The sequence below is a fragment of the Leuciscus leuciscus genome, assembly GCF_965113295.1.
Source record: "Leuciscus leuciscus genome assembly, chromosome: 5".
Taxonomy (NCBI): domain Eukaryota; kingdom Metazoa; phylum Chordata; class Actinopteri; order Cypriniformes; family Leuciscidae; genus Leuciscus; species Leuciscus leuciscus.
In genome coordinates this window covers 32,157,163-32,170,665 of record NC_138729.1, presented here as the reverse complement: position 1 = coordinate 32,170,665, position 13,503 = coordinate 32,157,163, and the positions used below count along the sequence as shown (strand labels likewise).

The window sequence follows — 13,503 nt, the reverse complement described above, 5'->3', positions numbered from 1 at the left end:
GACGCAAACTGGCAGAAATGACAAGCCCATCATCCACGACTCGTCCACTGACTCAAGTGTTCCCTCACTCCTCATCAGATTCTTCCACAATCCCTCACTCGCTCACACTTGCATTAACTCTGACTGTGCGTGACACAAACACACCCTTATTTACTTTAAAAGACAGAGTATCCCAAAACCTTCTAGTGACTCAAACTGTCCTTGATAACATCCACTGGACATGAAATGCAAACTTGAGGTTGGAAATGCGTGTTGTTCATTCTTTCTGGGACAATAAGTGACTTTGACTACCACTTCTTCTCTTTTTTTATTTATCTGTCCCCACACAGACTGATGCTGAGCGCTGCAGCCGCTTCTGTGGGACAAGACGACCCCTATGTGTCCCTGCTCAGAGACAGAGCTCCCATGAGACACGAGAGTGGATGAATACTTTCTCCTTGCCCCAGCCCACCCCCGTTTTCTCTCCATCGCCTGAACGGAGTCTGAGGCTACCACACTCGCTGGCTGCAACGGTAATTGGAACATAATGGAACATTTTTGCCGACTGAACTGAACCCTTTGCCCCTATCACCTTCTGAACCACTCGCAAAATAAGCCCACATTCCATGGCCTACTGCACTCGTACACACACCTCTCAGCGCTGATTGACCACTTTGGTCAGGCATCATACAAGCACAACTCACGCACTCTACCTTCATACACACACCAAATATGAGACACACACACACACACACACACACACACGCATGCTTATCAGACTTTGTTTCTTAACTTTTTCCAAGAGATTATAAGAAAGATCATATATACATATAACACATACACACACGCGCACACACACGTGCACACACACACAAACAAACAAACACTTATACGTGTTAGGGGTGTCAAAAATAACGCGTTAATTTCTGCAATTAATATTCTCTAACATTATAAAAATGTATTATGTTAATGTTGCATCTGTTTTTTATTAAATTCTTTATGATTGTGTCATACTGCACAAGATACACAACTATTGCTGTTTTTTTAATATTATTATATGAATTGTCATAAAAAGCCACTAAGAGTTGAAGTTGTACATATGAATATGGAAGTGAGTGTATCATGACCTCTCCAAGCGTCCCACCAACCAGCAGCTAAGCCAGAGGTGACAGGAGACCAAGCCTCATCTGGCCCCACCCCTGCCCTCAATGTCAATTACCCATCATACTTAGATTACCCTTTCACTGCCGGCTCATTCTGATATCCTACCACTCCCATCTCAAACCAAGGAACAGGGGTCCAAAACTCAGCAGCCAAAATTGAGCCGGCCCTCACTGTTGTCCCCCATTAGAGTCACTTCATTTGTAAATTGGCTTTTGCATGTAGTGTATCCCAGCTGAGCATCCCCCTGCCCATCTCCCTAAAGGACCCAGCCTCAGACTGGTCACTACAGCACTCAGTCAATCAGAGAACCCACCAGGGACACCAAATCGCCTCTTTCTGTCTGTCTGTCTTTGTTTTGTTTGTTCTTTTTGCCTCATGGCACAAACAGACACACAGAAGGGCTTCAGCATTTCACTGTGTTTTGACTCAAAGAGACCACTACAGTGTCCTGCATTTTGCCAAATCAGTTAGGCTTTTTCATATCTTTTGATCTAATGAACAAAATAAGCTCACACAATTTACATATGAACGCGACCAGAGATGATGGAAAAACATACGGGGAGCAGCAGCTTTTGTTTCTGCTCTGCAAGACCACGCCGAACGTGGCTGTGACTACGTGTTAGAAATCACAAATGGTGAGAGAACATTGTGCTTGGTACGTTTTTTGTCTTCAAACCAAACTTGGGTCTTCAGCCGATAAAGTTAAAATCCCGTCTGGCTAACAGCACAATGGTTTTCAACATTGATAATAAGAAGAAATGTTTCTTGAGCACTGAAGGATCATGTGACAACGAAGACTGGAGTAATGATGCTGAAAACTCAGCGATGCCATCACAGGAATACATTACGTTTTAAAATATGTTAAAATAGAAAATAGTTATTTTAAATTGCAATAATATTTCACAATATTACTGTATTTTTAAATCACATAAATGCAACCTTGGTCATTTTTTTAGAATCTCACCGACTGCAAACTTCTGAACAGTAGTGTATAAACTATATATATATATATGTGTGTGTGTGTGTGTGTGTGTGTGTGTGTGTGTGTGTGTGTGTGTGTGTGTGTGTGTGTGTAAATACTCTTACACTTTAGACGCTGTCAATATGTTCAGATATCAAAACTAAAATCTACAAGTACCAGAAAAATACACAAACATCTCTTAAACAGCCTATTTACAGCCTCCTTTTCATTGTAGCATTTATTAAGTTGCAATTACAAGTAAGATTGAAGTCACTGGGAGTTAAATCTTTCATTGGCCTTAGAAGTAGCTCATCCAATCAAATTTTAGTTGACTATTTTTAGTTTTTTACAAATTTTTTGTTTAGTAACTGTAGTTTACACAATACACAGAATTACTGGTGCTATTATTAAGCTTTCAACATTGCTATTATTATATAACAGGGTCATAGGGTCTTCCCTATGATTACTAAAGTTGTGCTCAAACTATTCTTTCATAACATGACACATTACTTGCAAGTTGTTGTTGCAAATTATTTGAATCTCTCTCTCTCTCTCACACACACACACACACACACACACACACACACACACACACACACACACACACACACACACACACACGGTCTCTTTGTTGACAAGTACCATGTTAGAATATCTCTTTCAATCAAACGGTTCACCTGCAGCTATCATACTTTTTTTATGGACAAATTCAAACACACCACATTGATTGTCCATCAAGTCCTTCAGCCTTGGACAGTCTGGTTCCAGCTGAAGCCCTTAATAACCGAGAAGGCCAAACATGCAGGCCCATTGGCTGCAGCCGTACCCACCAGCCCCCTCCCACAGCCCCCTGGACTAACCCACAGGCCTCTCTGTCTGCTGCTGAGCTTTGGAAACAGCTGTGCAGTCATAACAGAGTGTGTGCCCAGACTCAACTCATGTTTTTTGTTGCTTCAAAGGCAATCTGATACACCATCCCCTGAAACAAGCAGACACAGTCACACGCACATGCTTGCCCACATATATATTCAGTGTGCACAAACAGTGCTAAGATGAAATGTTCAGGATACCACTCTTCTATCTTGCCAAAATCTAAAATCACATAATTAAGAGAAATTCACTTTATTCTAGAATTATTAAAAGTTTAAAGTGCATAACAAACTGGAGAACATTGTAAAAATGTGCCTTTACCTACATTTTTGACTGCAAACATGTACTTATACATACAATTCAGTGCAGTTTACAGCTGAAATAAACACTGTGGTAACAAGAACCACTTTTATTACTTTTCACACAGATTATCAATTAATGAAGACTTATTTTCAAGCAGTTCCTTGTACAATATATGACCTCAAAACACATAGTGCATGATTTGTAAACTAATACAGTTGGACATTTAGCATCACAAAATCAATTCCATATGTATGATTTTTCTGACGAAGTAAACTTGGTCAGTAGATCACCTGGTACAGCACTGCACTTGCGATGAGGAGCGCTTGGATACGAGTCCCATGAAACATGAGTCACAGTAAAAGAGCTCAAAGACTTGTAGAAAGCAAGCTGAAATAGCATGGTTGCTTCAGCAAAAAAACATTAAAAACACTTGTTGCAAAACATGCAACAAGCAACAAAATATTTTGCAGAAATGAACCTGTGTTGAAACTGGAACAAGACACATACAAAGCTAGCATAAGAAAAATCTAACTTTGCATCAAGCTAATAAAAACATCAAATTTAGAGACATAGATTTTAGGCTATGTTATGTGCTTGTGACTTTTTTTAAATTAGAAGAAAATGGAATGAAATTGGTGAGATTACTTTGTAGAGTGAATTGTAAGTGCATTTTAAAGGGTTGATTTATGCCTTTTACAGGCTTACAGGACTTCCAGAAGCTCACAATAATTTTCAATGTTTAATTGGTTTCCGTTGGCTCGAGTTCATTAACTGCAGGTAACTCATATTAGATAAGCTGGTGTGAGTTTCAAAGCCTTGACAGTTTCATTTAAATAAAGCCACCACTGACAATGAGAAATGATACCAAAAGTCTGACGTTCCCCTCTGAGGGAAGGCACCCTGCTGTCTTTCCCTAAAACAGTTTTTTGTATGTTAGTGTGCTGAGAGAAGTACATTAACTTTCTGTGCATTTTACATTATGAGTAAACATGACAATTTTTTAATTGTCAATTTACTATAGAGCCACTTACAAAGAAAAACTGCACCTAGGGGGCAGTAATTTCACTTACTACCTCATTGGGACTGAATAACATTTTGTTAACAGAATTCACTTCAAGCAACTGAAGTATGGCTTTGGCTAAATTTGACAATTTTACCTAATGTAAAACAAACGTGTCTTTAAACTAATTTCTTTTATGCTATTTTTATTTTATTATTTCTATCGCTACATATTAGCAGAATTTATAACTAGGGAGGAAATAACGAAAACTTTTAGCTGGTACCCAGACAGTGATCTTGAATTGCTACGAATGGGAGAAACCACAACCCGCAATATGGCAACCTCAGGGCAGCTCTTGTAATATTTTCTAAATAAAAGAGTCAATCAATATTTAATCAATATTTAAATGTGAGTTTGGCAACAGTTATTTCCCCTTTCAAATAGATTGCAGTTGGTCTTGCGTACCCAAAATAGCTGTTCACTTATCGGCACTTCAAATATGGCCTCCGAGTCAACTGACCTTCCTTGAAAGGAACTTTGATTAAAACTAGTTATATGATCATCAGTGTATCAATAATGTCACCTTCTACAATGAATTAACCTAATTCACAATGAAGCAGCTTTCTCAATTGAGGTCTAAAATTTAGGACACACTTCTTTTGTCTAACGGATGCATTAAACATGTGCAAACACACTGAAATGTCAGCGTTAATCTCTAATGAACAACCCAAAGACAAACCGCTAGTTTAAACAAAGCGCTTGTAGAAGCAGCATGCTAGGCTTTCTTTTGCCCGCTCCTTCCCTCCCTCCCTCCCCCAGCAAGTCGAACACGTAGGAAGAGAAAGGGAGAGATAGAGCGAAATACTGAGAACGCAGGCACACAAAGGCAGGCGCTAGCTTTCCATCGCTGGCTTACTAATCGGCTCCTTTGTTGTGCTCGATGCATGCCTGTCCCTGTCACATGACCGCGTTTCCATGGCTACCGAGGTCTGAGTAATCATTTGCGCAATGACCTTTATTCCCTTGAGGGAAGAGGAGGGGGAGGTTAGAATGAAAGCAGAGCCAGCAAAAGCAGGGAGAGGGGGAGGGAGGAAGGGAGGGTGGAGAACTGGTGAGCAGCGGAGCGAGGCAGTGGGGACCTAGACAAGAAAAAGAGGAGAAGGAAAAAAGCAAACTGATTTTCTCTTAGCAGTACTGAGAAGAATCCGTTGGGTTTGGTTAGATAACGAACAGAGCGCGCAAAAACAGGCTGAGAGGGAGAGGAGGGAACGAGGGATGCAGCGGCGCTAGAAGAGATAGCTAGAGATAGAGATGGGCCAACTGTGGGAAAAGAGGAATGAGCATTGCGCGCAAGCCGCTTGAATGAAAGAACCTTATAAACCCAAAGGCAGACTCTCTATGGTCTGACGATTCCCACGTTGAAGAAAAACATGCTGGCAGCAAAAGCTATTGCAGATCTGATGCCAAACCAGCGCTGGATACGGCTTGAGCTTAAGACTAATAGTCTACCAATGACTGCACAAACTCGGTCTCGATAATCACTTCTGAAATCTCCCACACATGAACGTTATGCCTCAGAGATGAATAATGATAATGGTGGAATACATGCTAAGTGGTTACTGCTGATGAGCACCTTTGTTTACATCTACTCCCCAGTTATGTTGTAGCCGTCACACAGAATGAGCCCGGCACAGATGACACATGCTGACAGTCTAAGCTCAGTCATGTTTGGGTCACTGAGTTTCTCATTTACTCTCTTTTTCGCTTAGTTGTTTCTACTTTGCCCTTTTCTGATGAGTATTATGCTAATGCTTTTGTGAGGAAATTCAGTTTGCAGCTCTCTTCGCATACACTCACAGATTCAAGAGGACCTCCTATTGTTTCTCTGTAGTTTTCATATGTATACAGTATGGAGCGTTTATAAACAGTTTTTTGTTTTTTTTGAGATAGAAGAGTTTATTTATTCCTAAGAGATCCCAGTTTTACTTTGAGTGATCTTTCCTTATAATTGAAGTTTCAATAACCTGAATGCTGCAACAATTCAAACTCCTTCCTTTAGGGGGCAGTAAGTCTACTTTTCTGACAGCTTTCTTAATGGCTTTTTGGGCCAGTGGAAAAGAGATACTATGATGTTGTAGTATGTTTTGTGAAAATACTGCCATGAGGGCTGTAGTTTCACTCTGATGTGATAAAGCTTTGCTATCAATTAGTATTTTGCTTTTACTTTTTAATAGATTTGAAGCCTAACACAGAATTAGCCTAAATTTATCTTCAAAAATAACTAAAAGAAGTAAAAGGTGAAAGATTATCAAATGACAACTCAAAATTTATTGTAAATCAAATTTTGCTCTAGGACACAATATAATTCCCTTTGTTTAAGGTTTTACTCTTAAAGAGTTCACACAAAAATGAAAATTGTCATAATTTACTTATGGCGTGACCCCACTGACTTTAATTGAATGGACAATACAAATTATTCAAATTATCTTTTGTGTTCTGCAGAAGAAAGTCATACAGTTTTGAAGTGACACAATGGTTAGTAAATTATGGTTTTCATTTTTGAGTAAACTATCCCTTTAAGGCAGTCAGTCATAAGTTAGTTTATCTTTCTAAAAAAATTATGGAAATAGTTGTTGTTGTTGTTGTTGTTTTTTCCAGAACAGGATACGAAGGCACTTTGTTGTCCCCTGTAGAGTTTTGACTGCTGATAGTAAGCAGACCATTGTGCCGTTCAGCCTTCGGCAAGGACATCTTTTCTAAGATTATAGAAACATAAGGATTCACCATGCAGACCTCAAGAGAATGAATAGCACCTTCCTTGAACACCAATCAGACACACTATGGACACACCAAAACATATACACACACACACACACACACACACACACACACTCTTCCTTTCTTGCTCTCTATCATGCTCCTTGATAAACACATGCTCATTTTCTCCAAACACACAAGCATCCACTCTTCCATACAAATCACACAGACAGACAGACAGACAGACAGACACACACACACACACACACACACACACACACACACACACACACACACACAGAGACTCTGCCTATCTAAAAAGAAACACCAGCCAGCTGGGACACGCAGTAAAAGAGAGAGAGAGAGAGAAGGAGGGGAGAATATTGGGCAGGAAGTAGCACGGTTGGGTGTTTGATGGGGTCGGCAAGACCGTTAATCACAGAAATGGTTCTGTTAGCCATGACAGCTGAATCCACGGCAAAGCACACAGGACGACGCTGGCACACACATGACGTCATCCTTCCTTCCAGATCCCCTGGATTAATATTCCAATAATAGGAGAGAAGGGCTGGCTGAAGGTTGAGACGACATCCCTCCATGCATTACTCACCGTTTCACCACATGACCTGGGCAACCCAGCACTCACATGGCTCGGAGTGCAACACAGTGACGGGCTTTTCATTTCCAGTATACAATATCTAATATAGACTCTACTGAAGTGTTATTTGTAGTGGTAAGATGCATCTTTATAGCTATCAGTATTGATTAGTAGCTTTTTCAGTGCATAGTATATGTAAGCCTTCCGTTAAGACTTATATACAGCTACTAATTCACCAGGGGAGCTTGATTAATAATTTTTCCTAGTTATAACCACACCTGCTCACATATCCACAAAGGTCTGAATAAGGAACCATTCATCTACATTGTTGAGGGTAAGCTCACCTGAGGGCCACTCCTCCTCCATCCCATTTGCTGTGTTTCCCCCGTCCATGCTGCTCCTGCAGCTGTCGACCCCCTCTGACCTCTTGGTCCAATCAATAGCTCTCCTCTCAGGCCTTCTGCTGGAAGGTAATTGCTAGTCTAAGTTACCTCACCTAGACATAAGACAAACAGGAGAGATGAGTATTTTAAAGAAGTACAAGTACTTTAGTGACATTTTTTTAAATATATTATAAAGTGTATATAGTATATTACAAATGAATATACTACTGTATATATTCTACTTTATAGATGTTTTTACTTTTACTAATACTTGTAATCAGGACTTTGATAAAAAGTGAAAGTAATGACATTAGTAGTGCTACAAAAAATGTAAAATTTCAAATAAATATTATTTTGGACTATATTCAAAGAATCCTGAAACAAAAATTATTACAGTTTCCACAAAAATATTAAGTAGCACAACTGTTTTCAACTTTGATAATGACAGTGGTGGACAAAAAGTACACATATCTTGAGTACTTGAGTACAAAAGTACAGATACCATAATAAAATATTTCTCCAGTAAAAGTATTAAGCACTCCTTTTTAATCGTACTCGAGTAACAGTATAAAAGCACAGACACATAATAAGTACTGATCTGCAAGAAAACATTTTATTTTATTACCAAAACTTGTCATACACTGTTAACTACTACTGACAATTACTGATAATTTAATTACAACATAACAAAATATACCATAAATAGTACATAAAAAAGTTAGGAAAAACATAATGTGTGTTGACAAATATAAACATACAGTATAGAAACAGATAGGGTAAAATGTGTTAAATTTTAAGAAAAATGGCATGCAAACATAGTTTTTACATAATTTGAAACTGCTATGGCAGCAGAAGGTACATGGGCATTAATTTGCGTATTTTAAAGTTATGTTTAGTTTTTACCTAAAACCTACACCATTCAGATGGTATTACCATAGACTGTAAAAAATATGGACAAAGCGTCTGTGACGTCACCCATAGACTTTCTGAAGAACGGGTTTGAAGCCGTTTATGGGGGGTATGGGCGGCGCCATCTTGGAAAATCTTGGGAAATCCTAACCCCGCCCACCTTCTGACGCAGCGCGCGTCACTCAGCTCGCTCTGCTACTCCGGTTATCTCTGTGTATATTTTAGGCAACGAAATATGTTATAAAACACCATACTAACTCTTTTCGTTTTCATTTAAAGAAATCTTAAACATTATAGCCACACAAATGTGGTTCAGGCAACGCGTATTGATTATATTCACTGCACATAACGTTTGCCTATTTATAACAAAACGAAATATAAAACACAAACCTGCCTCTTTTCGTTTTAAATATAATATAAAAATATTAAACATTTTAATATGGTCCAGGCAATATGTGCATTTGTACTAAACAACAGATGTTGCAGTAAACAACATTACAGATCATATTCGTTGTATTAAAATTTAAAATGACAAAACTCAACCCAGTCTCTTTTTGTTAAATTTCAGTTTTATCAATATTAGCTATTATAAAAGTATAAGTAAAAGGTAAAGTTACAAGAAGCTATACAAATAAAGCAAACAATTCAGTCAAACATAAAAAGTCAGCGCTCGATCTAGTCTAACCATACAACGGTACAAGTTAAATATAGGTTATAAAGTTATGAAACTTCCCCTCAGCCAAAACGATTGCCCAGGGAACAAATTATAGATTCACGAGACCAAAAATCGCCCGTTAGATATAGACAAGACGAATTATATCTCATGTTTAACCACTACAGAGACGCCAGAGTCCGCGGCAAACCTCAAAACGTCTAGCCGATGAAAGGCTGCTCCAGGCGGGGTACATCGTGCCGAGCGCCCGGTCATCGCTGGATCTCACAACTGGATACAATTTTCATAAATCTTTATAAATAAACCACAGATTTGAGCTTTAAACAACTACATTCTCGCCTGAAAAACTCTTAAAACTACATTTCATGATACAGAAACAGTAGTATTATATGTCAACTGTATTAAAAAATGGCGCTTCTTATGTTGTCATTCTCCGTGGCGCTGCCTTTCAGCTGTCAATCAAGCTGTCAATCAAAGTTAACCACGCCCTTATTGTCATACATTTTATATCTAAATACTATCTAAACTAACGAGTTAGAAAAAAATTCACTACCCTCGCCGTTGTCAGGCACTCGGAACCTATCGAAAAATCCAATAAAAGTCCATGGGACCAACCTGTAAAAACATGATTTTATGCTGTGAAAACGGACATTTTAACATGGGGGCTATGGACATTTGCTCCCTTTTGGGACCTTCCCCTAGCGGATTTTCGATGTATTGCAGTTTTTCGCACTTCCGGGTAGGCTTCATTTTTCAGATCAGAATGTTGCCCCTTGGTTATTACACAAATATGGAAATGTCCACTTTCAAGCATTTCATACAATGGGGTTAAACAGCTCACCCTTTAAGCAAAAAAAACAAACAAAAAAACCTGACAGTCATGACCTAAATATGATTTCCATTTACAATAATAAACTGCATTAGTCGTGAGCGCACTCGAGATCCTATAGGATCTCCTGTTCTTGGCTCATTTTGAGTCAGACTAGTGAATTCAGAGAACTGTTCACTGGAGACTTGCTCCGACCCGATCATTTAAATCCCTGTGTTACTGACTTCGAGAGCAGATTCAATCGGATCGGTCCAAGTAACGAATTAATCATTCAATGCGATTTGCAAAACGATTTAATAGGGTCATTGGAAAGAATCCGCTCATTCACAAATCAGACACAGCTATCGCTTCTCGGAGCAGGTGACGATTTCTTCAGTTCAAAATAATGAGGAATGGCATGTTTTTATGAAATGTAGTGGAGTAAAAAGTACGATATTATGCTTTGGAATGTAGTGAAGTAAAAGTTTACTCAGATAAAGTACAGATACTTGAAAAATACTATGTTACTGTTCACCACTGGATAAACATAATGGTTTCTGAAGGATCATGTGACACTGAAGACTGGATTAAAGAAGCAATCACAGAAATAGCAGTTATTTTAAATTTGAATAATATTGCACAAAATTGCTGTTTATTCTGTTTTTTATAAATGCAGCCTAAACATGCACACATATATAAGCATACACTCATATATCTGTCTGTTGGACCAGTTGCTCTTTGACACCAGACAAGGTCAGAGGCATAAAAAAAACACAATATCCTTGACTCAGGGGATCCACTTTGAAGGCCTATGGGGAGCTGAGGAAACTTAATTGATTATGTGGTTTTGTGTTCATGATGGGAAAAAAATGAGAAATTTGTATGTAAAGAGAGAGACAGAACTTATTCTGTGCCCTATGCTTTCTGGTTTAAAAACAGAGCCTCCATTGTGTCACTACAGCCTCTGGCAAGAGCTGGAGCTCAAGTCTAAGACTGACAATGAAAGGGCCTTAGAACCGTATGAAGTTCAAGCTGTAGCTCTGTGTATGTGTTCGTGCCTCCGCGTGTGCGGGGGGAGGTGGTGGGGCTGGTTCAGACACCAGTGCTACATGATTCACTCCACAAGACATCTGGCAAAACTGAGCAATTTGGCTGTGTATGCCTGGTTTCCCAGCAACTCGCTCCTGAGTCCCAGCTCAAGAAGCCACAGCTAAAGGAGGAGGTGAAGGAGGCTATTGGTTTTACTCCAGGAAGGTCACAGAGTGGAACTGGTCCTGTGATAGAAAGAAACACTTATTATTATCTAAATTTAATAGAGGTTGAGGCTGTATCTGAAAATATCAAGCCAATCTTATTATATGTATTTTCTTTTATGATAAATCACTACCATACAAAACTAACCGAATATCACTGACAACAAATGCTGGTTACCAGCCTTGCTGGTCTTTCCACCAGACGTCCTGTTCCTTCCTTGCTTGTGGTATTGTTGGATATCAGCAAACATCTGTGTTTGAACATGATGTTGCAAACAAGCAGTCAGTGTTTTGTAAAGTTCAGACAACCAACAGCAACAAACATTTTGTTTTGCAAGTGGTCTAGGTGGATGCAGGAAGAGTGCCGGTGTGATTGTTACGAGAATGATTGGCAGGATTAGATTAACATGCTCCTTCCAAACTCCAAACTCATGCCATTAAAGTTAACCGTTTGCCTTTGTGATGATCAAACATAATAATACACTTGTTAAAAAGTATCTGGTCCCTAAGATTATTGTAAAATAAATTATACTGTTATTCAGCAAGGACGCAATAAACTGATCAAAAGTGACATAATGACATTTATAAGGTTTTAAAAGATTTCTATTTTAAGTGCTGTTCTCTATTCATCAAAAAAAAATTATCATAGTTTCCACAAAAAATATTAAGCAGCACAACCGTTTTGAACATTGATGATAATAAGAAATGTTTCATGAGAAGCAAATCAGATAATATTAGATTTCTGAAGGACAGTGTGACAGTGAAGACTGGAGTAATGATGCTGAAAATTCAGCTTTGCCATTACAGGAATAAATTACATTTAAAATATGTCACAATACTACAGTTTTTACTGTATTTTCAGTCAAATAAATGTAGCCTGAAAGATCCAAACCTTTTTGAATAGTGGTTTATATGACAAATAAAATGGAGGCCAAAAGTCTGAGGTCACTATTCAAATTGTTCTGTTCTAAAGAGTATCGTGTGCTTTAATGGAAGCGAGAACATCGGACCGTAAAAAGAGTCATATGATACACTACATGTAAATTTGATATCTAGAATCTCAAACATTTATTAATTTAACGTTAAATAAAATTTGTTTCTGAAGTTTTCAAAATCTGACGTTTCTTTATTTCCACTTTTAAACTGGATTCTTTCAGTCTGGTCTCAGACTTTTGCAAATACCTGTGTAAAAAAAGTCTGCATTATCAAACTTATCTGTAAACTGAAACTGACACTGAAAGAGATTTGAACTTCACAAGACAGACAGAGAAAGAAAAGCGAAATGAAGAGAAAGGGGTTTAAAGAAAGAAATGGTCACCATCAGTCCATCCATCTGCCAAGCTAAATCTGGTACCTCCCTCTGTCCATTTTTTGACCACAGCTGTTTAATCCCCCCTTTCCAATCGCTCGCACACGCACACACAATAAGACCCCCCGTGTAGTCACCACCCAACGCTGTCTCAGTGAGATAAAGCAGTCATTGACAGCCACGTGTCTCAGTGTTGAAGCCTGTGTGCAGGCCAAGTGTCCAGACAGCTGACCAGACATGAGTCTGCCAAACCAGCCAGCAGACACACATACATGCAGCTCAGTGGGACATGATGAACCAAGATTAGCATTGGATTTCAGGCACACACTCGTATACACTCATATACACATAGACTGGTGCCCAATCTAGACCCGCTATGCGCATTCGCATTCCCATTGAAGAAGGTGGTTCTGATAGACAATCTGTATCTATTTTTGTGACACTTTGTTAATGTTTGAACAGATCACAATTGGTTAAGTATGTTAAAATAAGTTCTCAAAACAAGTAGTAACACTCATAAAGAATTTTTTTTTTGT

At 38.7% G+C, this 13,503-nt stretch overlaps 1 long non-coding RNA gene across 1 annotated transcript; it reads right to left on the bottom strand.

The window, feature by feature from the left end:
• Positions 1–8,764: 8,764 nt before the first annotated feature.
• Positions 8,765–13,237, bottom strand: LOC309498240. The gene is made up of 3 exons (XR_014205890.1): positions 12,977–13,237; positions 11,807–11,909; positions 8,765–11,679 (listed from the first exon to the last, which is right to left on the bottom strand). It is a non-coding gene; the product is annotated as an uncharacterized lncRNA (long non-coding RNA).
• Between the last annotated feature and the right edge of the window lie 266 nt (positions 13,238–13,503).